The 27,017-nt window shown below is 39.5% G+C and overlaps 1 non-coding gene across 1 annotated transcript; it reads left to right on the top strand.

Moving 5' to 3' along the window:
- Positions 1 to 20,216: 20,216 nt before the first annotated feature.
- TRNAL-AAG lies at positions 20,217 to 20,297 on the top strand. Its single transcript has one exon. It is a non-coding gene; the product is annotated as a tRNA-Leu (tRNA).
- Positions 20,298 to 27,017: the final 6,720 nt, after the last annotated feature.

Here is a 27,017-nt window from a genome sequence, read left to right as displayed (position 1 = left end):
AAAAAGTACAGAAATGCCATCAAATAATCCCAAACGACCCACCCGGTCATGTTGATACCGAAAATGAACATATGTCAAATTAGGTATGGATTCGAAGGTAACGACCCTCAAAATCGCATCCACACGTCTAATAGGAGATAAGGATACATTTTAGAACATTCCAAACGCAAAAAAGTATAGAAATACCCCAAATAACACCAAACGTCCCACCCTGTCTAGTTCAAATCGTAAATGAACATATGTCGAAATAGGTATCGATTCGAAGGTCACAACCCTCAACATCGCATCCATACGTCTAATAAGAGATAAGGACACATTTTAAAATGTCCCAAACACAAAAAAACACAGAAATGCCCCCAAAAACCCCAAACAACACACCCAGTCTCGTTCGAACCGAAAATGAAAATATACCGAAATAGGTATCGATTCGAAGGTCACGACCCTCAACTTCATATCCACACGTGTAATAAGAGATAAGAACACATTTTAGAACATCCCAAAACCCAAAAAAGTACAGAAATGCACCCAAATAACCCCAAACGACCCACCAAGTCTGGTTTAAACCCAAAATGAACTTTTGTCGAAATTGGTTTCGATTCGAAGGCCATGACCCTCAACTTCATATCCACACATGTAATAAGAGATAAGGACACATTTTAGAACATCCCAAACCCAAAAAAGTATAGAAATGCCCCCAAATAACCGTAAACGACCCACTCGGTCTAGTTTAAATCGAAAATAAACATATGTCAAAATAGGTATCAATTCGAAGGTCACGACCCTCAACATCGCATCCACACGTCTTATAGGAGATAGGGAGACTTTTCAGAACATCCCAAACCCAAAAAAAGTATAGGAATGCCCCCAAATAACCCCAAACCACCCACCCGGTCTCGTTCGAACCAAAAATGAACATACGCTGAAATAGGTATCTATTCGAAGGTCACGACCCTCAACATCGCATCGACACGTCTAATAAAAGATGAGGACACATTTTAGAACATCCCAAACCCAAAAAAGTACAAAAATGCCCCAAATAACCCCAAACGACCCAGTCGGTCTTGTTTAAACCGAAATTGAACACATGTCAAAATAGGGATCAATTCGAAGGTTACGACCCTCAACTTCATATCCACAAGTGTAATGAGAGATAATGACACTTTTTAAAAGAACCCAAACCCAAAAAAGTATAGAAATACCCCCAAATAGTCGCAAACGACCCACCCAGTTTGGTTTAAGCCGAAAATGAACATTTGTCAAAATTGGTATCGGTACGAAGGTCACGACCGTCTACTTCATATCCACACGTGTAAGAAGAGATAAGGACACATGTTAGAACTTCCCAAACCCAAAAAAGTACAGAAATGACCCCGAATAACCCCAAACGACCCACCCAGTCATGTTGAAACCGAAAATGAATATATGTCAAAATAGGTATCGATTCGAAGGTCACGACCCTCAACATCACATCCACATGTCTAATAAGAGATAAGGACACATTTTAGAACATTCCAAACCCAAAAAAGTATAGAAATGACCCCCAATAACCCCAAAAGAACCACCCGGACTGGTTTAAATAAAAAATAAACATATATCGAAATAGGAAATGATTCGAAGGTCACGACCGTCAACATCGCATCCACACATCCAAGAAGAGATAAGGACACTTTTTAGAACATCCAAAACACAAAAAAGTATAGAAATGCCCCCAAATAACCCCAAACGACCCACCCAACCTCATTCCAACCGAAAATGAACATATACCAAAATAGGTATCGATTCAAAGGTCACGACCCTCAACTTCATATCCACACGTATAATAAGAGATAAAGACAAATTTTAAACCGTCCCAAACTCAAAAAAACTTAGAAATGCTCCCAAATAATCCAAAACGACCCACCCAGTCTGGTTTAAATCGAAAATGAACATTTGTCGAAATTGGTATCTGTAGTCTCTTCAGTCTCGGGCTAGTTGGTTGTCGGGTTTCCTTGCCTGAATTTGGTTATTGCTGTAATGTTGGTTAACTGTAATGTCAGGGTAAAGTTTTCTCTTCGTACTACATAGGCACTTCCGTGTCCAGTTCTTCCTGTTGTAAGGAAGCCAGTGAGTGAGGGAGGTTTCTTTCGAGACCGTAACCTGGCTCAACTAAGCGTGTCTTTTCCTTGAGGGAAGAAGAAGTTGGGCATTGACTCCAAACATCTTTTTGTTCGGCTGGACGATTCACTCAAACGAGAGGCGGCGTGAGACTACTATCCCTTCATTTGAGAGCACGGGAATACATTCGATTGAATGCATTGGCCAGTCAGTTACTTCGTACCTTTCTTCTCTCCTTTTCGAAGTTTGGGAGAAAAACTGGGTAAACCAATGGCTAAGGCCGATGGGAAAGGCGTGGCATGCTTCATTTACTATAATCTTTTTTATGGATTCGGTCTTCCTAAGTCTATAGTCTTAGATAACGGTACCCGAACTTGATATCCACTCATGTAATAACCGATAAGGACACATTTTAGAATATCTCAAATCCCAAAAAGTACAGAAATGCCCCCAAATAACCCCAAACCACCTAGTCGGTCTAGTTTAAATAAAAAATGAACATATGTCAAAATAGGTATCGATTCGAAGGTCACGACCCTCAACAACCCATCCACACGTCTAATAAGAGATAAGGACACTTTTTGGAACATCGCAAACCCAAAAAAGTGCAGAAATGCCCCCACATAACCCCAAACGACCCACTCGGTCATGTTGAAACCGAAAATAAACATGTCAACATAGGTATCGATTCGAAGGTCACGACCCTCCACATCGTATCCACACGTCTAATAAGAGATAAGGACACATTTTAGGACATTCCAAACCCAAAAAAGTACAGAAATGCCCCCAAATAACCCCAAACGACCCACTCGGTCTGGTTTAAACAAAAAATGAACATATATCGAAATAGGTATCGATTCGAAGGTCACAACCCTCAACATCGCATCCACACATCCAATAAGAGATAAGGATACTTTTTAGAACATCCCAAACCCAAAAAAATACAGAAATGCCCCCAAATAACCCCAAACGACCCACCCGGTCTGGTTTACACCGTAAATGAACAAATGTCAAAATAGGTATCGATTCGAAGGTCACGACCCTCAACATCGCATCCACAAATCTAATAAGAGATTAGGACACTTTTTAGAACATCCTAAATCCAAAAGAGTATAGAAATGCCCCCAAATTACCCCAAACGACCCACTCGGTCTTGTTTAAACCGAAAATGAACGTACCTCGAAATAGGTATCGATTCGAAGGTCCCGACCCTCAACATCGCATCCACACGTCTAATAAGAGATCAGGACATTTTTTAGAACATCCCTAACCCAAAAAAGTACAGAAATACCCCCAAATAATCCCAAATGACCCACTCAGTCCTGTTTAAACCGAAAATGAACAAATGTCAGATTAGGTATCGATTCGAAGGTCACGACCCTCAACATCGCATCTACACGTCTAATAAGAGAGAAGGACACATTTTAGAACATTCCAGACCCAAAAAAGTACAGAAATGCCCCCAAATAACCCCAAACGACCCACCCTGCATGGTTTAAACCGCAAATGAACATAAGTCAAAACAGATATCAATTCAAAGGTTATGACCCTCGACATCGAATCCACACATCTAATAAGAGATAAGGACACTTTTTAGAAAATCCCAAACCCAAAAAAGTAGAGAAATGCCCCCAAATAACCCCAAACGACCCACCCTGCATGGTTTAAACCGCAAATGAACATAAGTCAAAACGGATATCAATTCAAAGGTTATGACCCTCGACATCGAATCCACACATCTACTAAGAGATAAGGACACTTTTTAGAAAATCCCAAACCCAAAAAAGTAGAGAAATGCCCCCAAATTACCCCAAACGACCCACCCGACCTTGTTTAAACCGAAAATGACCATTTGTCGAAATTGGTATCTATACGAAGGTCACGACCCTCAACTTCATATCCACACGTGTAATAAGAGATAAGGAAAATTTTAGAGCATCCCAAACTCAAAAAAACACAGAAATGCCCCCAAATAATCCCAAACAACCCACCCGGTCTTGTTTAAACCGAAAATGAACAATGTCAAAATAGGTATCGATTCGAAGGTCATGACCCTCAACATCGCATACACACATCGAATAAGATATAAGGACACATTTAAGATCATCCCAAACCCAAAAAAGTACAGGAATGCCCCCAAATAACCCAAAACCACCCACCCGGTCTCATTCGAACAGAAAATGAACATATGCTAAAATAGGTATCGATTCGAAGGTCACGACCCTCAACATCACATCAACATGTCTAATAAGAGATGAGGACTCATTTTAGAACACCTCAAACCCAAAAGAGTATAGAAATGCCCCCAAATAACCCCAAACAACCCACCCGGTCTGGTTTAAACCGAAAATAAACATATATCAAAATAGTAATCAATTCGAAGGTCACGACCTTCAACATCGCATCCACACATCTAAGAAGGGATAAGGACACTTTTTAAACATCCCAAACCCACAAAGGTATAGAAATGCCCCCAAATAACCCCAGACATCCCACCCAGTCTCGTTCGAACCAAAAATCAACACATGTCAAAATAGGGATCGATTTGAAGGTCATGACCTTCAACTTCATATCCACACGTGTAGTAAGAGATAAGGACACTTTTTAAAACATCGCAAACCCAAAAAAGTACAGAAATGCCCCCAAATAACCGCAAATGACCCACCCAGTCAGGATTAAACCGAAAATGAACATTTGTCAAAATTGGTATCTATACGAAGGTCACGACCCTCTACTTCATATCCACACGCATAGTAAGAGATAAGGACACATTTCAGAACATCCCAAACCCAAAAAAGTACAGAAATGCCCTCAAATAATCCCAAACGACCCACCCGGTCATGTTGATACCGAAAATGAACATATGTCAAATTAGGTATGGATTAGAAGGTAACGCCCCTCAAAATCGCATCCACACGTCTAATAGGAGATAAGGACACATTTTAGAACATTTCAAACGCAAAAAAGTATAGAAATGCCCCAAATAACCCAAACGACCCACTCGGTCTAGTTTAAATCGAAATGAACATATATCGAAATAGGTATCGATTCGAAGGTCACGACCCCAACATCATATCCACACGTTAATAAGAGATAAGGACATATTTTAAAATGTCCCAAACACAAAAAAGATAGAAATGCCCCCAAAAAACCCTAAACGACACACTCGGTCATGTTTAATCCGAAAATGAAAATATGTCAAAATAGTATCGATTCGAAGGTCACGACCCTCAACATCGCATCCACATGTCTAATAAGAGATAAGAACAATTTTTAGATCATCTCAAACCCAAAAAAGTATAGAAATGCCCCAAACAACCCAAACGACCCACCTTGTCCGGTTTAAACCCAAAAATCAAAATAAGTCGAAATAGGTTTCGACTTGAAGTTATGACCTCATGACTTCGCGTCCACACGTCTAATAAGAGATAAGGACACATTTTAAGAACATCACAAACCCAAAAAGTATAGAAATGCCCCAAATAACCCCAAGCGACCCACCGATCTGGTTTAAACCAAAATGAACATTTATCAAAATATGTATCGATTCAAGGTCACGACCCTCAACATCGCATCCACCAAATAGAGGGACACTTTTAAGAACATCTCAAACCCAAAAAAGTATAGAGATGCCCCCAAATAACCCCAAATGACCCACTCGATCTGGTTTAAACCGAAAATGAACATTTGTCGAAATGGGTATCGATTCAAGGTCACGACCCTCAACATCGCATCTACACATCTAATAAGAGATGAGGACACATTTTAGAACATCCCAAACCCAAAAAAGTTCAGAATTGCTCCTAAATAACCCAAACGACCCACCGGTCTGTTTAAACCGAAAATGAACATTTGTTTAAATTGGTATAGATACGAAGGTCACGACCCTCAACTTCATATCCACACGTGTAATAAGAGATAAGGACACATTTTAGAACATCCCAAACCCAAAAAAGTACAGAAATACCCCAAATAACCCCAAATGACCCACCCGGTGTGGTTTAAATCGAAAATGAACATATGTCACAATAGCTATCGATTCGAAGGTCTCGACTCTCAACAACGCATCCACACGTCTAATAAGAGATAAGGACATTTTTAGAACATCCCAAATCCAAAAAAGTACAGAAATGCCTCTAAAGAATCGCAAACGACCCACCCGGTTGGTTTAAATCGAAAATGAACATATGTCAAATAGGTATCGATTCAAGGTCACGACCCTCAACATCCCATCCACACGTCTAATAAGTGATTAGGACAGTTTTTAGAACATCCCAAACCCAAAAAAGTATAGAAATGCCCCCAAATAACCCCAAAAGACCAACCGATCTAGTTTAAACAAAAATGAACATTTGTCTAAATTGGTATCGATTCAAAGGTCACAACCTTCAACTTCATATCCACACGTGTAATAAGAGATAAGGACACATTTTAGAAAATCCCAAACCCAAAAAAGTAAAGAAATGCCCCCAAATAACCCCAAACGAACCACTCGGTCTTGTTCAAACAAAAATGAACATATACCAAAATTGGTATCGATTCGATGGTCACGACCCTCAACTTCATATCCACATGTCTAATAAAGGACAATTTTTAGAACATCCCAAACCCAAAAAGTAGAAATGCCCCCAAACAACCCCAAACGACCCACCTTGTCCGGTTTAAATCGAAAATGAACATAAATTGAAATAGGTATCAATTCAAAGGTCACGACCCTCAACATCGCATCCACACATCTAATAAGAGATGAGGACACATTTTAAAATATCCCAAACCCAAACGACCACCCCGTCTAGTTTAAATCGAAAATAAACATAAGTCAAAATAGGTATCGATTCGAAGGTCACGACCCTCAACATCGCATCCACATGTCTAATAAGAGATAATGACACTTTTTAGAGCATCCCAAACCCAAAAAAGTATAGAAATACCCCCAAATAACCCCAAACGACCAACCCGGTCTGGTTTGAATTGATAATGAATATTTATCGAAATTGGTATCGATCGAAGGTCACGACCCTCAACTTCATGTCCACACACGTAATAAGAGATAAGGACACATTTTAGAATGTCCCAAAAACAAAAAAGTATAGAAATGCCCCCAAATAACATTAAACGACCCACTCGATTTTGTTTAAAACGAAAATGAACATATGTCAAAATATGTATCGATTCGAAGCTCCCTACCCTCAACATCGTATCCACATGTCTAATAAGAGATAAAGACAATTTTTGGAACATCTCAAACTCAAAAAGTATAGAAATGAACCCAAACAACCCCAAACGACCCACCTTGTCTGGTTTAAATAAAAATTAACATAAGTTGAAATAGGTATCGATTCGAAGGTTACGACCCTTGACATCGCGTCCACACGTCTAATAAGAGATAAGGATAGTTTTTAGAACATCTCAAACCCAAAAAAGTATAGAGATGCCCCCAAATAACCCCAAACGACCCACCCGGTCTGGTTAAAACCAAAAATTAACATTTGTCGAAATGGGTATTGATTCGAAGGTCACGACCCTCAACATCGCATCTACACATCTAATAAGAGATGAGGACACATTTTAGAACATCCCAAACCCAAAAAAGTTCAGAAATGCTGCCAAATAATCCCGAACGACCCACCCGGTCTGGTTTACACCAAAAATGAACATTTGTCAAAATTGGTATCAATACGCAGGTCACGACCCTCAACTTCATATCCACATGTGTAATAAGAGATAAAGACACTTTTTAGAACTTCCCAAACCCAAAAAAGTGCAGAAATGCCCCCAAATAATCCCAAACGACCCACCCGATCGGGTTTAAATCGAAAATGAACATTTGTCTTAATTGGTATCGATACGAATGTCACGACCCTCAACTTCATATCCACAAGTGTAATAAGAGATAAGGACACATTTTAGAACATCTCAAACCCAAAAAAGTACAGAAATGCCCCCAAATAACCCCACACGACCCACTCGGTCTTGTTTAAACCGAAAATGAACATATACCAAAATTGGTATCGATACAATGGTCACGACCCTCAACTTCAAATCCACACTTCTAATAAGAGATAAGGACACTTTTTAGAACATCCCAAACCCAAAAAAGTACAGAAATGACCCCAAACAGCCCCAAACGACCCACCCGATTTGGTTTAAACCGCAAATGAACATAAGCCGAAATAGGTATCAATCCGAAGGTTACTACCCTTGACATCGCATCCACAGGTCTTATAAGAGATAAGGAGATTTTTTAGAACATCCGAAACCCAAAAAGTACAGAAATGCCCCCATATATTGCCAAACAACCCACCCGGTTTGGTTTAGATCGAAAATTAAAATATGTCGAAATAAGCATCGATTCGAAGGTCACGACCCTCAACATTGCATTCGCACATGTAATAAGAGATGAGGACACTTTTTAGAACATCCCAAACCCAAAAAGTACGAAATGCCCCCAAATAACCCCAAACGACCCACCCGATTTGGTTTAAACCGAAAATGAACAAATATCGAAATAGGTATCGATTCGAAGGTCACGACCCTCAACAACGCATCCACATGTCTAATAAGAGATAATGACACTTTTTAGAGCATCCCAAATCCAAAAAAGTACAGAAATGCTCTCAAATTATCCCAAACGACCAACCCGGCCTGGTTTAAATCGAAAATGAACATTTATCGAAATTGGTATCGATACGAAGGTCACGACCCTCAACTTCATGTCCACACATGTAATAAGAGATAAGGACATATTTTAGAACATCCCAAACCCAGAAAAGTACAGAAATGCCACCAAATAACCCTAAACGTCCCACTCGGTCATGTTTAGACCGAAAATGAACATATGTCGAAATATGTATCGATTCGAAGGTCACGACCCTCAACATCGCATCCACATGTCTAATAATAGATAAGGATAATTTTTAGTTAATCTCAATCCCAAAAAAGTACAGAAATGCCCCCAAACAACCCAAACGACCCACCTTGTCTGGCTTAAACCAAAAATGAACATAAGTCGAAATAGGTATCGATTTGAAAGTTACGACCTTTGACATCGCGTCCACACGTCTAATAAGAGATAAGGGCACTTTTAAAAACATCACAAACCCAAAAAAGTATAGAGATGCCCCCAAATAACCCCAAACGACCCACTCGATCTGGTTTAAACCGAAAATGAACATTTGTCAAAATGGGTATCGCTTCGAAGGTCACGACCCTCAACATCGCATCTACACATCTAATAAGAGATTAGGACACATTTTACAACATCCCAAACGCAAATAAGTTCAGAAATGCTCCCAAATAACCCAAAATGACCCACCCGGTCTGGTTTAAACCGAAAATGAACATTTGTCTAAATTGGTATAGATACGAAGGTCACGACTCTCAACAACGCATCCACACGTCTAATAAGAGATAAGGATATTTTTTAGAACATACCAAAACCAAAAAAGTATAGAAATGCCCCTAAATAATCGCAAACGACCCATCCAGTTTGGTTTAAACCGAAAATGAACATATGTCGAAATAGGTATCGATTCGAAGGTCACGACCCTCAACATCCCATCCACACATCTAATAAGAGATTAGGATACTTTTTAGAACATCCCAAACCCAAAAAAGTACAGAAATGCCCCCAAATAACCCCAAACGACCCACCCGATCTGGTTTAAACAAAAAATGAACATTTGTCTAAATTTGTATCGATACGAAGGTCACAACCCTCAACTTCATATCCACACGTGTAATAAGAGATATGGATATATTTTAGAAAATCCCAAACCCAAAAAAGTATAGAAATGCCCCCAAATAACCCTAAACGAACCACTCGGTGTTGTTCAAACCAAAAATGAACATATGCAGAAATTGGTATCGATACGATGGTCACGACCCTCAACTTCATATCCACATGTCTAATAAAGGATAATTTTTAGAACATCCCAAACCCAAAAAAGTACAGAAATGCCCCCTAAACAACCCCAAACGACCCACCTTGTCTGGTTTAAACCGAAAATGAACATAAGTCGAAATAGGTATCAATTCAAAGGTCACGACCCTCAACATCGCATCCACACATCTAATAAGAGATGAGGACACATTTTAAAACATCCCAAACCTAAAATAGTACATAAATGGCCCCAAATAAACCCAAACGACCCACCCGATCTGGTTTAAACCGAAACTGAACATAAGTCAAAATAGGTATCGATTCGAAGGTCACGACCCTCAACATCGCATCCACACGTCTAATAATAGATAATGACACTTTTTAGAGCATCCCAAACCCCAAAAAGTACAGAAATACCCCCAAATAACCCCAAACGACCAACCCGGTCTGGTTTAAATCGACAATGAACATTTATCAAAATTGGTATCGATACGAAGGTCACGACCCTCAATTTTATGTCCACACACGTAATAAGAGATAAGGACACATTTTAGAACGTCCCAAACCCAAAAAAAAGTACAGAAATGCCCCCAAATAACATTAAACGACCCACTCGATATTGTTTAAACAAAAAATGAACATATGTCGAAATATGTATCGATTCGAAGCTCACTACCCTCAACATCGCATCTACATGTCTAATAAGAGATAAAGACAATTTTTGAAACATCTCAAACTCAAAAAAGTACAGAAATGCCCCCAAACAACCCCCAACGACCCACCTTGTGTGGTTTAAATCGAAAATTAACATAAGTCGAAATAGGTATCGATTCGAAGGTTACGACCCTTGACATCGGGTCCACACGTCTAATAAGAGATAAAGACAGTTTTTAGAACATCTCAAACACAAAAAAGTAAAGAGATGCCCCCAAATAACCCCAAACGACCCACTCGGTCTGGTTTAAACCAAAAATGAACATTTATCGAAATATGTATCGATTCGAAGGTCACGACCCTCAACATCGCATCCACAAAAAAGGATACTATTTAGAGCATCTCAAACCCAAAAAAGTATAGAGATGCCCACAAATAACCCCAAACGACCCACCCGGTCTGGTTAAAACCAAAAATTAACGTTTGTCGAAATGGGTATCGATTCGAAGGTCACGACCCTCAACATCGCATCTACACATCTAATAAGAGATGAGGACACATTTTAGAACATCCCAAACCCAAAAAAGTTCAGAAATGCTGCCAAATAATCCCGAACGACCCACCCGGTCTGGTTTACACCAAAAATGAACATTTGTCTAAATTTAGTATCAATACGAAGGTCACGACCCTCAACTTCATATCCACATGTGTAATAAGAGATACGGACACTTTTTAGAACATCCCAAACCCAAAAAAGTGCAGAAATGCCCCCAAATAACCCCAAACGACCCACCCGATCGGGTTTAAATCAAAAATGAACATTTGTCTAAATTGGTTTCGATACGAAGGTCACGACCCTCAACTTCAAATCCACAAGTGTAATAAGAGATAAGGACACATTTTAGAACATCTCAAACCCAAAAAAGTACAGAAATGCCCCCAAATAACCCCACACGACCCACTCGGTCTTGTTTAAACTGAAAATGAACATATGCCAAAATTGGTATCGATACAATGATCACGACCCTCAACTTCAAATCCACACTTCTAATAAGAGATAAGGACACTTTTTAGAACATCCCAAACCCAAAAAAGTACAGAAATGGCCCCAAACAACCCCAAACGACCCACCCGATCTGGTTTAAACCGCAAATGAACATAAGTCGAAATAGGTATCGATACGAAGGCCACTACCCTTGACATCGCGTCCACACGTCTTATAAGAGAGAAGGACATTTTTTAGAACATCCGAAATCAAAAAAAGTACAGAAATTCCCCCATGTATTGCCAAAAAACCCACCCGGTTTGGTTTAAACCAAAAATTAAAATATGTCGAAATAAGCATCGATTCGAAGGTCATGACCCTCAACATCGCATTCGCACGTGTAATAAGAGATGAGGACACTTTTTAGAACATCCCAAACCCAAAAAAGTACAGAAATGCCCCCAAATAACCCCAAACGACCCACCCGCTTTGGTTTGAACCGAAAATGAACAAATATCGAAATAGGTATCGATTCAAAGGTCACGACCCTCAACATCGCATCCACACGTCTAATAAGAGATAATGACAATTTTTAGAGCATCCCAAACCCAAAAAAGTACAGAAATGCCCTCAAATTACCCCAAAGAACCAACCCGACCTGGTTTAAATTGAAAATGAACATTTATCGAAATTGGTATCGATATGAAGGTCACGACCCTCAACTTCATGTCCACACGTGTAATAAGAGATAAGGACATATTTTAGAACATCCCAAACCCAGAAAAGTATAGAAATCCCACCAAATAACCTTAAATGACCCACTCGGTCATGTTTAAACCGAAAATGAACATATGTCGAAATATGTATCGATTCGAAGGTCACGACCCTCAACATCGCATCCACATGTCTAATAAGAGATAAGGACAATTTTTAGATCATCTCAATCCCAAAAAAGTACAGAAATGCCCCCAAACAACCCAAACGACCCACCTTGTCTGGCTTAAACCCTAAATGAACATAAGTTGAAATAGGTATCGATTTGAAGAATACGACCTTTGACATCGCGTCCACATATCTAATAAGAGATAAGGGCACTTTTAAGAACATCACAAACCCAAAGAAGAATAGAGATGCCCCCAAATAACCCCAAATGACCCACTCGATCTGGTTTAAACCGAAAATGAATATTTGTCGTAATGGGTATCGCTTCGAAGGTCACGACCCTCAACATCGCATCTATACATCTAATAAGAGATGAAGACACATTTTAGAACATCCCAAACGCAAATAAGTTCAGAAATGCTCCCAAATAACCCTAAACGACCCACCCGGTCTGGTTTAAATCGAAAATGAACATTTGTCTAAATTGGTATAGATACGAAGGTCACAACCCTCAACTTCATATCCACACGTGTAATAAAAGATAAGGACACATTTTAGAACATCCCAAACCCAAAAAAGTACAGAAATACCCCAAATAACACCAAATGACCCACCCGATGTGGTTTAAATCGAAAATGAACATATGTCACAATAGGTATCGATTCGAAGGTCTCGACTCTCAACAACGCATCCACACGTCTAATAAGAGATAAGGACATTTTTTAGAACATCCCAAAACAAAAAAAGTATAGAAATGCCCCTAAATAATCGCAAACGACCCACCCAGTTTGGTTTAAACCGAAAATGAACATATGTCGAAATAGGTATCGATTCGAAGGTCACGACCCTCAACATCCCATCCACACATCTAATAAGAGATTAGGATACTTTTTAGAACATCCCAAACCCAAAAAAGTACAGAAATGCCCCCAAATAACCCCAAACGACCCACCCGATCTGCTTTAAACAAAAAATGAACATTTGTCTAAATTGGTATCGATACGAAGGTCACAACCCTCAACTTCATATCCACACGTGTAATAAGAGATAAGGACACATTTTAGAAATTCCCAAACCCAAAAAAGTATAGAAATGCCCCCAAATAACCCCAAACGAACCACTCGGTCTTGTTCAAACCGAAAATGAACATATGCCGAAATTGGTATCGATACGATGGTCACGACCCTCAACTTCATATCCACATGTCTAATAAAGGACAATTTTTAGAACATCCCAAACCCAAAAAGTATAGAAATGCCCCCCAAACAACCCCAAACGACCCACCTTGTCTAGTTTAAACCGAAAATGAACATAAGTCAAAATAGGTATCAATTCAAAGGTCACGACCCTCAACATCGCATCCACACATCTAATAAGAGATGAGGACACATATTAAAACATCCCAAACCCAAAAAAGTACAAAAATAGCCCCAAATAAACCCAAACGACCCACCCGATCTGGTTTAAAACGAAAATGAACATAAGTCAAAATAGGCATCGATTCGAAGGTCACGACACTCAACATCGCATCCACACGTCTAATAATAGATAATGACACTTTTTAGAGCATCCCAAACCCAAAAAAGTACAAAAATAGCCCCAAATAACCCCAAACGACCAACCCGGTCTGGTTTAAATCGACAATGAACATTTATCGAAATTGGTATCGATACGAAGGTCACGACCCTCAACTTCATGTCCACACACATAATAAGAGATAAGGACACATTTTAGAACGTCCCAAACCCAAAAAAAGTACAGAAATGACCCCAAATAACATTAAACGACCCACTCGATTTTGTTTAAACCGAAAATGAACATATGTCGAAATATGTATCGATTCGAAGCTCACTACCCTCAACATCGCATCTGCATGTCTAATAAGAGATAAAGACAATTTTTGGAACATATCAAACTTAAAAAAGTACAAAAATGCCCCCAAACAACCCCAAACGACCCACCTTGTCTGGTTTAAATCGAAAATTAACATAAGTCGAAATAGGTATCGATTCGAAGGTTACGACCCTTGACATCGGGTCCACACGTCTAATAAGAGATAAGGACAGTTTTTAGAACATCTCAAACCCAAAAAAGTATAGAGATGCCCCCAAATAACCCCAAACGACCCACTCGGTCTGGTTTAAACCAAAAATGAACATTTATCGAAATATGTATCGATTCAAAGGTCACGACCCTCAACATCGCATCCACAAAAAAGGACACTTTTTAGAACATCTCAAACCCAAAGAAGTATAGAGATGCCCCCAAATAACCCCAAACGACCCACCCGGTCTAGTTAAAACCAAAAATTAACATTTGTTGAAATGGGTATCGATTCGAAGGTCACGACCCTCAACATCGCATCCACACATCTAATAAGAGATGAGGACACATTTTAGAACATCCCAAACCCAAAAAAGTTTAGAAATGCTGCCAAATAATCCCGAATGACCCACCCGGCCAGGTGTCCACCGAAAATGAACATTTGTCTAAATTGGTATCAATACGAAGGTCATGACCCTCAACTTCATATATGCACGTGTAATAAGAGATAAGGACACTTTTTAGAACATCCCAAACCCAAAAAAGTGCAGAAATCTCCCAAATAACCCCAAACGACCCACCCGATCGGGTTTAAATTGAAAATGAACATTTGTCTAAATTGGTATCGATATGAAGGTCACGACCCTCAACTTCATATCCACAAGTATAATAAGAGATAAGGACACATTTTAGAACATCTCAAACCCAAAAAAACATAGAAATGCCGCCAAATAACCCCACACGACCCACTCGGTCTTGTTTAAACCGAAAATGAACATATGCCAAAATTGGTATCGATACGATGGTCACGACCTTCAACTTCATATCCACACTTCTAATAAGTGATAAGGACACTTTTTAGAACATCCCAAACCCAAAAAGTATAGAAATGGCCCCAAACAACCCCAAACGACCCACCCGATCTAGTTTAAACCGCAAATGAACATAAGTCGAAATAGGTATCGATCCGAAGGTTACTACACTTGACATAGTGTCCACACGTCTTATAAGAGATAAGGACATTTTTTAGAACATCTGAAACCCAAAAAAGTTCAGAAATGCCCCCAAATTTGCCAAACAACCACCCGGTTTGATTTAAACAGAAAATTAAAATATGTCGAAATAAGCATCGATTCGAAGGTCACGACCCTCAACATCGCATCCGCATGTGTAATAAGAGATGAGGACACTTTTTAGAACATCCCAAACCCAAAGAAGTACAGAAATGCTCCCAAATAACCCCAAACGACCCACCCAGTTTGGTTTAAACAAAAAATGAACAAATATCGAAATAGGTATCGATTCGAAGGTCACGACCCTCAACATCGCATCCACACGTCTAATAAGAGATAATGACACTTTTTAGGGCATCCCAAACCCAAAAAAATACAGAAATGCCCTCAAATTACCCCAAACGACCAACCCGGCCTGGTTTAAATCGAAAATGAACATTTATTGAAATTGGTATCGATACGAAGGTCACGACCCTCAACTTCATGTCCTCACGTGTAATAAGAGATTAGGACATATTTTAGAACATCCCAAACCCAAAAAAGTACAGAAATGCCACCAAATAACCCTAAACTACCCACTCGGTCATGTTTAAACCGAAAATGAACATATGCCGAAATATGTATCGATATGAAGGTCACGACCCTCAACATCGCATCCACATGTCTAATAAGAGAAAAGGACAATTTTGAGATCATCTCAATCCCAAAAAAGTACAGAAATGCCCCCCAAACAACCCAAACGACCCACCTTGTCTGGCTTAAATCGAAAATGAACATAAGTCGAAATAGGTATCGATTTAAAGGTTACGACCTTTGACATTGCGTCCACACGTCTAATAAGAGATAAGGGCACTTTTAAGAACATTACAAACCCAAAAAAGTATAGAGATGCCCCCAAATAACCCCTAACGATCCACTCGATCTGGTCTAAACCGAAAATGAACATTTGTCGAAATGGGTATCGCTTCGAAGGTCACGACCCTCAACATCGCATCTACACATCTAATAAGAGATGAGGACACATTTTAGAACATCCCAAACCCAAATAAGTTCAGAAATGCTCCCAAATAACCCAAAACGACCCACCCGGTCTGGTTTAAATCGAAAATGAACATTTGTCGAAATTGGTATAGATACGAAGGTCACGACCCTCAACTTCATATCCACATGTGTAATAAGAGATAAGGACACATTTTAGAACATCCCAAACCCAAAAAAGTACAGAAATACCCCAAATAAACCCAAATGACCCACCCCGTGTGGTTTAAACCGAAAATGAACTTAAGTCACAATAGGTATCGATTCGAAGGTCTCGACTCTCAACAACGCATCCACACGTCTAATAAGAGAAAAGGACATTTTTTAGAGCATCCAAAACCCAAAAAAGTACAAAAATACCCCTAAATAATCGTAAACGACCCACCCGGTTTGGTTTAAACAAAAAATGAACATATGTCGAAATAGGTATCGATTCGAAGGTCACGACCCTCAACATCCCATCCACACGTCTAATAAGAGATTAGGACACTTTTTAGAACATCCTAAACCCAAAAAAGTACAGAAATGCCCCCAAAATTACCCCAAACGACCCACCGGATCTGGTTTAAACAAAAAATGAGCATTTGTCAAAATTGGTATCGATACGAAGGTCAAAACCCGCAACTTCATATCCACACGTGTAGTAAGAGATAAGGACACATTTTAGAAAATCCCAAACCCAAAAAAGTATAGAAATGCCCCCAAATAACCCCAAACGAACCACACGTCTAATAAGAGAATAGGACAGTTTTTAGAACATCCCAAACCCAAAAAAGTACAAAAATACCCCTAAATAATCGCAAACGACCCACCCGGTTTGGTTTAAACAAAAAATGAACATATGTCGAAATAGGTATCGATTCGAAGGTCACGACCCTCAACATCCCATCCACACGTCTAATAAGAGATTAGGACACTTTTTAGAACATCCTAAACCCAAAAAAGTACAGAAATGCCCCCAAATAACCCCAAACGACCCACCGGATCTGGTTTAAACAAAAAATGAACATTTGTCTAAATTGGTATCGATACGAAGGTCAAAACCCTCAACTTCATATCCACACGTGTTATAAGAGATAAGGACACATTTTAGAAAATCCCAAACCCAAAAAAGTGTAGAAATGCCCCCAAATAACCCCAAACGAACCACTCGGTCTTGTTCAAACCGAAAATGAACATATGCCGAAATTGGTATCGATACGATGGTCACGACCCTCAACTTCATATCCACATGTCTAATAAAGGACAACTCTTAGAACATCCCAAACCCAAAAAAGTACAGAAATGCCCCCCAAACAACCCCAAATGACTCACCTTGTCTGGTTTAAACCGAAAATGAACATAAGTTGAAATAGGTATCAATTCGAAGGTCACGACCCTCAACATCGCATCCACACATCTAATAAGAGATGAGGACACATTTTAAAATATCCCAAACCCAAAAAAGTACAAAAATGGCCCCAAATAAACCCAAACGAACCACCCGATCTGGTTTAAACCGAAAATGAACATAAGTCAAAATAGGTATCGATGCGAAGGTCACGACCCTCAACATCGCATCCACACGTCTAATAATAGATAATGACACTTTTTAGAGCATCCCAAACCCAAAAAGGTACAGAAATACCCCCAAATAACCCCAAACGACCAACCCGATCTGGTTTAAATCGACAATGAACATTTATCGAAACTGGTATCGATACAAAGGTCACGACCCTCAACTTCATGTCCACACACGTAATAAAAGATAAGGACACTTTTTAGAACGTCCCAAACCCCAAAAAGTACAGAAATGCCACTAAATAATCACAAACGGCCTACCCGGTTTGGTTTAAATCGAAAATGAACATATGTCGAAACAGGTATCGATTCAAAGGTCACGATCCTCAACATCCCATCCACACATCTAATAAGAGATTAGGACAGTTTTTAGAACATCCCAAACCCAAAAAAGTACATAAATGCCCCCAAATAACCCCAAATGACCCACCCGATCTGGTTTAAACAAAAAATAAACATTTGTCTAAATTGGTATCGATACGAAGGTCACAACCCTCAACTTCATATCCACACGTGTAATAAGAGATAAGGACACATTTTAGAAAATCCCAAACCCAAAAAAGTATAGAAATGCCCCCAAATAACCCCAAACGAACCACTCGGTCTTGTTCTAACCGAAAATGAACATATACCAAAATTGGTATCAATACGATGGTCACGACCCTCAACTTCATATCCACATGTCTAACAAAGGACAATTTTTAGAACATCCCAAACCCAAAAAAGTATAGAAATGCCCCCCAAACAACCCCAAACGACCCACCTTGTCTAGTTTAAATCGAAAATGAACATAAGTTGAAATAGGCATCAATTCAAAGGTCACGACCCTCAACATCGCATCCACACATCTAATAAGAGATGATGACACATTTTAAAACATCCCAAACCCAAAAAAGTACAAAAATGGCCCCAAATAAACCCAAACGACCCACCCGATCTGGTTTAAATCGAAAATGAACATAAGTCAAAATAGGTATCGATTCGAAGGTCACGACCCTCAACATCGCATCCACATGTCTAATAATAGATAATGACACTTTTTAGAGCATCCCAAACCCAAAAAAGTATAGAAATACCCCCAAATAACCCCAAATGACCAACCCGGTCTGGTTTAAATCGACAATGAACATTGATCGAAATTGGTATCGATACGAAGGTCACGACCCTCAACTTCATGTCCACACACGTAATAAGAGATAAGGACACATTTTAGAACGTCCCAAACCCAAAAAAAGTACAGAAATGCCCCCAAATAACATTAAACGACCCACTCGATTTTGTTTAAATCGAAAACGAACATATGTCGAAATATGTATCGATTCGAAGCTCACTACCCTCAACATCGCATCCACATGTCTAATAAGAGATAAAGACAATTTTTGGAACATCTCAAACTCAAAAAAGTACAGAAATGGCCCTAAACAACCCCAAACGACCCACCTTGTCTGGTTTAAATCGAAAATTAACATAAGTCGAAATAGGTATTGATTCGAAGGTTACGACCCTTGACATCGCGTCCACACGTCTAATAAGAGATAAGGACAGTTTTTAGAACATCTCAAACCCAAAAAAGTATAGAGATGCCCCGAAATAACCCCAAACGACCCACTCGGTCTGGTTTAAACCAAAAATGAACATTTATCGAAATATGTATCGATTCGAAGGTCACGACCCTCAACATCGCATCCATAAAAAAGGACACTTTTAAGAACATCTCAAACCCAAAAAAGTATAGAGATGCCCCCAAATAACCCCAAACGACCCACCGGGTCTGGTTAAAACAAAAATTAACATTTGTCGAAATGGGTATCGATTCGAAGGTCACGACCCTCAACATCGCATCTACACATCTAATAAGAGATGAGGACACATTTTAGAACATCCCAAACCCAAAAAAGTTCAGAAATGCTGCCAAATAATCCCGAACGACCCACCCAGTCTGGTTTAAACCGAAAATGAACATTTATCTAAATTGGTATCAGTACGAAGGTCACGACCCTCAACTTCATATCCACACGTGTAATAAGAGATAAGGACACTTTTTAGAACATCCCAAACCGTCTACATTGAGATGGCCGAGTTGGTCCAAGGCGCCAAATTAAGGTTCTGGTCCGAAAGGGCGTGGGTTCAAATCCCACTCTCAACAAAAAATCAAATGTATACCTATCAAAAAAAAAAAAAAAAAAAAAACATCCCAAACCCAAAAAAGTGCAGAAATGCCCCCAAATAACCCCAAACGACCCACCCGATCGGGTTTAAACCAAAAATGAACATTTGTCTAAATTGGTATCGATACGAAGGTCACGACCCTCAACTTCATATCCACAAGTGTAATAAGAGATAAGGACACATTTTAGAACATCTCTAACCCAAAAAAGTACAGAAATGCCCCCAAATAACCCCACAAGACCCACTCGGTCTTGTTTAAACCGAAAATGAACATATGCCAAAATTGGTATCGATACGATGGTCATGACCCTCAACTTCATATCCACACTTCTAATAAGAGATAAGGACACTTTTTAGAACATCCCAAACCCAAAACAGTACAGAAATGGCCCCAAACAACCCCAAATGACCCACACGATCTGGTTTAAATCGTAAATGAACATAAGTCGAAATAGGTATCGATTCGAAGGTTACTACCCTTGACATCGCGTCCACACGTCTTATAAGAGATAAGGGCATTTTTTAGAACATCCGAAACCCAAAAAAGTACAGAAATGCCCCCAAATATTGCCAAACGACTCACCTGGTTTTGTTTAAACCAAAAATGAAAATATGTCGAAATAAGCATCGATTCGAAGGTCACGACCCTCAACATCGCATCCGCACGTGTAATAAGAGATGAGGACACATTTTAGAACATCCCAAACCCAAAAAAGTACAGAAATGCCCCCAGATAACCCCAAACGACCCACCCAGATTGGTTTAAATCTAAAATGAACATATATCGAAATAGGTATCGATTCGAAGGTCACGACCCTCAACATCACATCCACACGTCTAATAAGAGATAATGACACTTTTTAGAGATTCCCAAACCCAAAAAAGTACAGAAATGCCCTCAAATTACCCCAAACGATTAACCCGGTCTGGTTTAAATCGAAAATGAACATTTATCGAAATTGGTATCGATACAAAGGTCACGACCCTCAACTTCATGTCCACACGTGTAATAAAAGATAGGGACACATTTTAGAACATCCCAAACCCAGAAAAGTACAGAAATGCCACCAAATAACCCTAAACGACCCACTCGGTCAAGTTCAAACAGAACATGAACATATGTCGAAATATGTATCGATTCGAAGCTCACGACCCTCAACATTGTATCCACATGTCTAATAAGAGATAAGGACAATTTTTAGATCATCTCAAACCCAAAAAAGTATAGAAATGCTCCCAAACGACCCACCTTGTCTGGTTTAAACCAAAAATTAACATAAGTCGAAATAGGTATCGATTTGAAGGTTACGACCCTTGACATCGCGTCCACACGTCTAATAAGAGATAAGGACACTTTTAAGAACATTACAAACCCAAAAAAGTATAGAGATGCCCCCAAATAACCCCAAACGACCCACCTGATCTGGTTTAAATCGAAAATGAACATTTGTCGAAATGGGCATCGCTTCGAAGGTCACGACCCTCAACATCGCATTTACACATCTAATAAGAGATGAGGACACATTTTAGAACATCCCAAACCCAAAATAGTTCAGAAATGCTCCCAACTGACCCACCCGGTCTGGTTTAAACCGAAAATGAAAATTCATCTAAATTGGTATCGATACGAAGGTCACGACCCTCACCTTCATATCCACACGTGTAATAAGAGATAAGGACACATTTTAGAACATTCCAAACCCAAAAATGTGCAGAAATGCCAAAAAATAACCCCAAACGACCCACCCGGTCTAGTTTAAACGGAAAATGAACATTTGTCCAAATTGGTATCAATACGATGGTCATGATCCTCAACTTCATATCCACACCTGTAATAAGAGATAAGGACACATTTTAGAACATCCCAAACCCAAAAAAGTAAAGAAGTGCCCCCAAATAACCCCAAACGACCCACTCGATTGGGTTTAAACCAAAAATGAACATTTGTCAAAATTGGTATCGATACGAAGGTCATGACCCTCAACTTCATATCCACAAATGTAATAAGAGATAAGGACACATTTTAGAACATCTCTAACCCAAAAAAGTACAGAAATGCCCCCAAATAACCCCACACGACCCACTCAGTCTTGTTTAAACCGAAAATGAACATATGCCAAAATTGGTATCGATACGATGGTCATGACCCTGAACTTCATATCCACACTTCTAATAAGAGATAAGGACACTTTTTAGAACATCCAAAACCAAAAACAGTACAGAAATGGCCCCAAACAACCCCAAACGACCCACACGATCTGGTTTAAATCGCAAATGAACATAAGTCGAAATTGGTATCGATTCGAAGGTTACTACCCTTGACATCGCGTCCACACGTCTTATAAGAGATAAGGACATTTTTTAGAACATCCGAAACCCAAAAAAGTATAGAAATGCCCCCAAATATTGCCAAACGACTCACCTGGTTTTGTTTAAACCAAAAATGAAAATATGTCGAAATAAGCATCGATTCGAAGGTCACGACCCTCAACATCGCATCCGCACGTGTAATAAGAGATGAGGACACTTTTTAGAACATCCCAAACCCAAAAAAGTACAGAAATGCCCCCAGATAACCCCAAACGACCCACCCGATTTGGTTTAAACCGAAAATGAACATATATCGAAATAGGTATCGATTCGAAGCTCACGACCCTCAACATGACATCCACACGTCTAATAAGAGATAATGACACTTTTTAGAGCTTCCCAAACCCAAAAAAGTACAGAAATGCCACCAAATAACCCTAAACGACCCACTCGGTCAAGTTTAAATCGAAAATAAACATATGTCGAAATATGTATCGATTCGAAGCTCACGACCCTCAACATCGCATCCACATGTCTAATAAGAGATAAGGACAATTTTTAGATCATCTCAAACCCAAAAAAGTATAGAAATGCTCCCAAACAACCCAAACGACCCACCTTGTCTGGTTTAAACCGAAAATGAACATAAGTCAAAATAGGTATCGATTTGAAGATTACGACCCTTGAGATCGCGTCCACACGTCTAATAAGAGATAAGGACACTTTTAAGAACATTACAAACCCAAAAAAATTATAGAGATGCCCCCAAATGACCCCAAACGACCCACCTGATCTGGTTTAAATCGAAAATGAACATTTGTCGAAATGGGCATCGCTTCGAAGGTCACGACCCTCAACATCGCATCTACACATCTAATAAGAGATGAGGACACATTTTAGAACATCCCAAACCCAAAAAAGTTCAGAAATGCTCCCAAATAACCCCAAACGACCCACCCGGTCTGGTTTAAACCGAAAATGAAAATTCGTCTAAATTGGTATCAATACGAAGGTCACGACCCTCACCTTCATATCCACGCGTGTAATAAGAGATAAGGACACATTTTAGAACATCCCAAACCCAAAAAAGTGCAGAAATACCAAAAAATAACCCCAAACGACCCACCCGGTCTAGTTTAAACCGAAAATGAACATTTGTCCAAATTGGTATCAATACGATGGTCACGATCCTCAACTTCATATCCACACCTGTAATAAGAGATAAGGACACATTTTAGAACATCCCAAACCCAAAAAAGTAAAGAAGTGTCCCCAAATAACCCCAAACGACCCACTCGATTGGGTTTAAACCGAAAATGAATATTTGTCTAAATTGGTATCGATACGAAGGTCATGACCCTCAACTTCATATCCACAAGTGTAATAAGAGATAAGGACACATTTTAGAACATCTCAAACCCAAAAAAGTACAGAAATGCCCCCAAATAACCCCAAACGACCCACTCGGTCTTGTTTAAACCGAAAATTAACATATGCCGAAATTGGTATCGATACGATGGTCAGGACCCTCAACTTCATATCCACACTTCTAATAAGAGATAAGAACACTTTCTAGAACATCCCAAACCAAATAAGTACAGAAATGACCCCAAACAACCCCAAACGAACCACCTGATCTGGTTTAAACCGCAAATGAACATAAGTCGAAATAGGTATCGATCTGAAGATTACTACCCTTGACATCGCGTCCACACGTCTTATAAGAGATAAGGACATTTTTTAGAACATCTGAAACCCAAAAAAGTACAGAAATGCCCCCCAAATAATGCCAAACGACCCACCCGGTTTGGTTTGAACCGAAAATGAAAATATGTCGAAATAAGAATAGATTCAAAGGTCACGACCCTCAACCTCGCATGCCCACGTGTAATAAGAGATGAGGACACTTTTTAGAACATCCCAAACCCAAAAAAGTACAAAAATGCCCCCAAAGGACCCACCGGGTTTGGTTTAAACCGAAAATGAACATATGTCAAAAAAGATATTGATTCGAAGGTCACGGCCCTCAACATCGCATCCACACATCTAATAAGAGATAATGACACTTTTTAGTGCATCCCAAACCCAAAAAAGTACAAAAATGCCCCAAATAACCCCAAACGACCAACCCGGTTTGGTTTAAATCGAAAATGAACATTTATCGAAATTGGTATCGATATGAAGGTCACGACCCTCAACTTCATGTCCACACGTGTAATAAGTGATAAGGACACATTTCAGAACATCCAAAACCCAAAAAAGTACAGAAATGCCCCCAAATAACCCTAAACGACCCACTCAGTCAGGTTTAAATCGAAAATGAACATATGTCGAAATATGTATCGATTCGAAGGTCACGACCCTCAACATCGCATCCACATCTCTAATAAGAGATAAGGACAATTTTTAGATCATCTTAAACCCATAATAGTACAGAAATGCCCCCAAACAACCCAAACGACCCACCTTGTCTCATTTAAACCAAAAATGAACGTAAGTCAAAATCGGTATCGATTCGAAGGTTACGACCCTTGACATCATGTCCACACGTCCTATAAGAGATAAGGACATTTTTTAGAACATCCGAAACCCAAAAAAGTACAAAAATGCCCCCCAAATAATGCCAAACGACCCACCCGATTTGGTTTAAACCGAAAATGAAAATATGTCAAAATAAGAATCGATTCAAAGGTCACGACCCTAAACATCGCATCCGCACGTGTAATAAGAGATGAGGACACTTTTTAGAACATCCCAAACCCAAAAAAGTATAGAAATGCCCCAAAATAACGGCAAACCACCCACCCGTCTTTCAAACCAAAAATAGCATATGCCGAAATAGGCATCGATTCAAGGTCACGACCCTCAACATCGTATCCACACGTCTAATAAGAGATAAGGACACTTTTTAGAACATCCCAAACTGAAAAAAGTATTGAAATGCACCCAAATATCTCCAAACCACCCACCCGGTCCTGGTTTAAATCGAAAATAAACATATGTCGAAATAGGTATCGAGTCGAAGGTCATGACCTCAACATCGCATTCACATGTCTAATAAGAGTTGAGGACACATTTTAGAACATCCCAAACCCAATAAAGTACAGAAATGCACCCAAAATAACACCAAACGACCCACCCGGTCTTGTTTAAATCGAAAATAAACATATATCAAAATAGGTATCGATTCAAGGTCACGACCTTCAACATCGTATCCATATGTCTAATAAGAGTTAAGGACACTTTTAGAACTCCCAAACCCAAAAAGGTACAAAAATCCCCCAAATAACCTCAACTGTCCTACCGATCTGGTTTACACCGCAAATGAACATATATCGAAATTGGTATCTATTCGATCGTCACAACCCTCAACATCGCATCCACATGTCTAATAAGAGATAAGGACACTTTTAGAACATCCCAAACCAAAAAAGTACAAATGCCCCCAAACGACCCCATGTGGGTTGGTTTAAACCAAAAATGAACATATGTCAAAATAGGTATCGATTCTAGGCTCAGACCCTCAACAACGCATCCACACGTCTAATAAGAGATAAGGACAATTTTTAGAACATCCCAAACCCAAAAAAGTACAAAAATGCCCCCAAACAACCTCAAACGACCCACCCTAAGTGGTTTAAATCGAAAATGAACATATGTCGAAATGGGTATCGATTCAAGGTCACGACCCTCAATATCGCATCCACATGTCTAATAAGAGATTAGGACACCTTTTAGAACATCCCAAACAAAAAAGTACAGAAATGCCCCGATAACCCCAAACCACCCACCCGGTCACGTTAACAAAAATGAACTTATGCCGAAATAGGTATCGATTCAAAGGTCACGACCCTCAACATCGCATCCACACGTCTAATAAAAGATAAGAACACTTTTTAGAACATCCCAAACCCAAAAAGTTTAGAAATGCCCCCAAATAACCTCAAACTACCCACCCGGTCTTGTTTAAAACGAAAATGAACAGATGTCAAAATAGGTATCGATTCGAAGGTCAACCTCAACATCGCATTCACATGTCTAATAAGAGGTGATGACACATTTTAGAACATCCCAAACCCAAAAAGTATAGAAATGGCCCCAAATAATCGTAAAGGACCCACTCGGTCTGGTGTAAACCGAAAATAAACGTACATCGAAATAAGTATCGATTCGAGGTCACGACCTTCAACATCGCACCCACATGTCTAATAAGAGATAAGGACACTTTTTAGAACATCCCAAACCCAAAAAAGTTTGACATCGCATCCACACATCTAATAAGAGATAAGGACACATTTTAGAACATCCAAAACCCAAAAAAGTACAGAAATGCCCCCAAATAACCCCAAACGACCCACCTTGTTAGGTTTAAACCGAAAATGAACAT

This window comes from Telopea speciosissima, chromosome 7, assembly GCF_018873765.1.
Source record: "Telopea speciosissima isolate NSW1024214 ecotype Mountain lineage chromosome 7, Tspe_v1, whole genome shotgun sequence".
NCBI lineage: Eukaryota > Viridiplantae > Streptophyta > Magnoliopsida > Proteales > Proteaceae > Telopea > Telopea speciosissima.
Note: the sequence above shows the minus strand (reverse complement) of the source record. Positions and strands in the feature narration are given on the sequence as shown.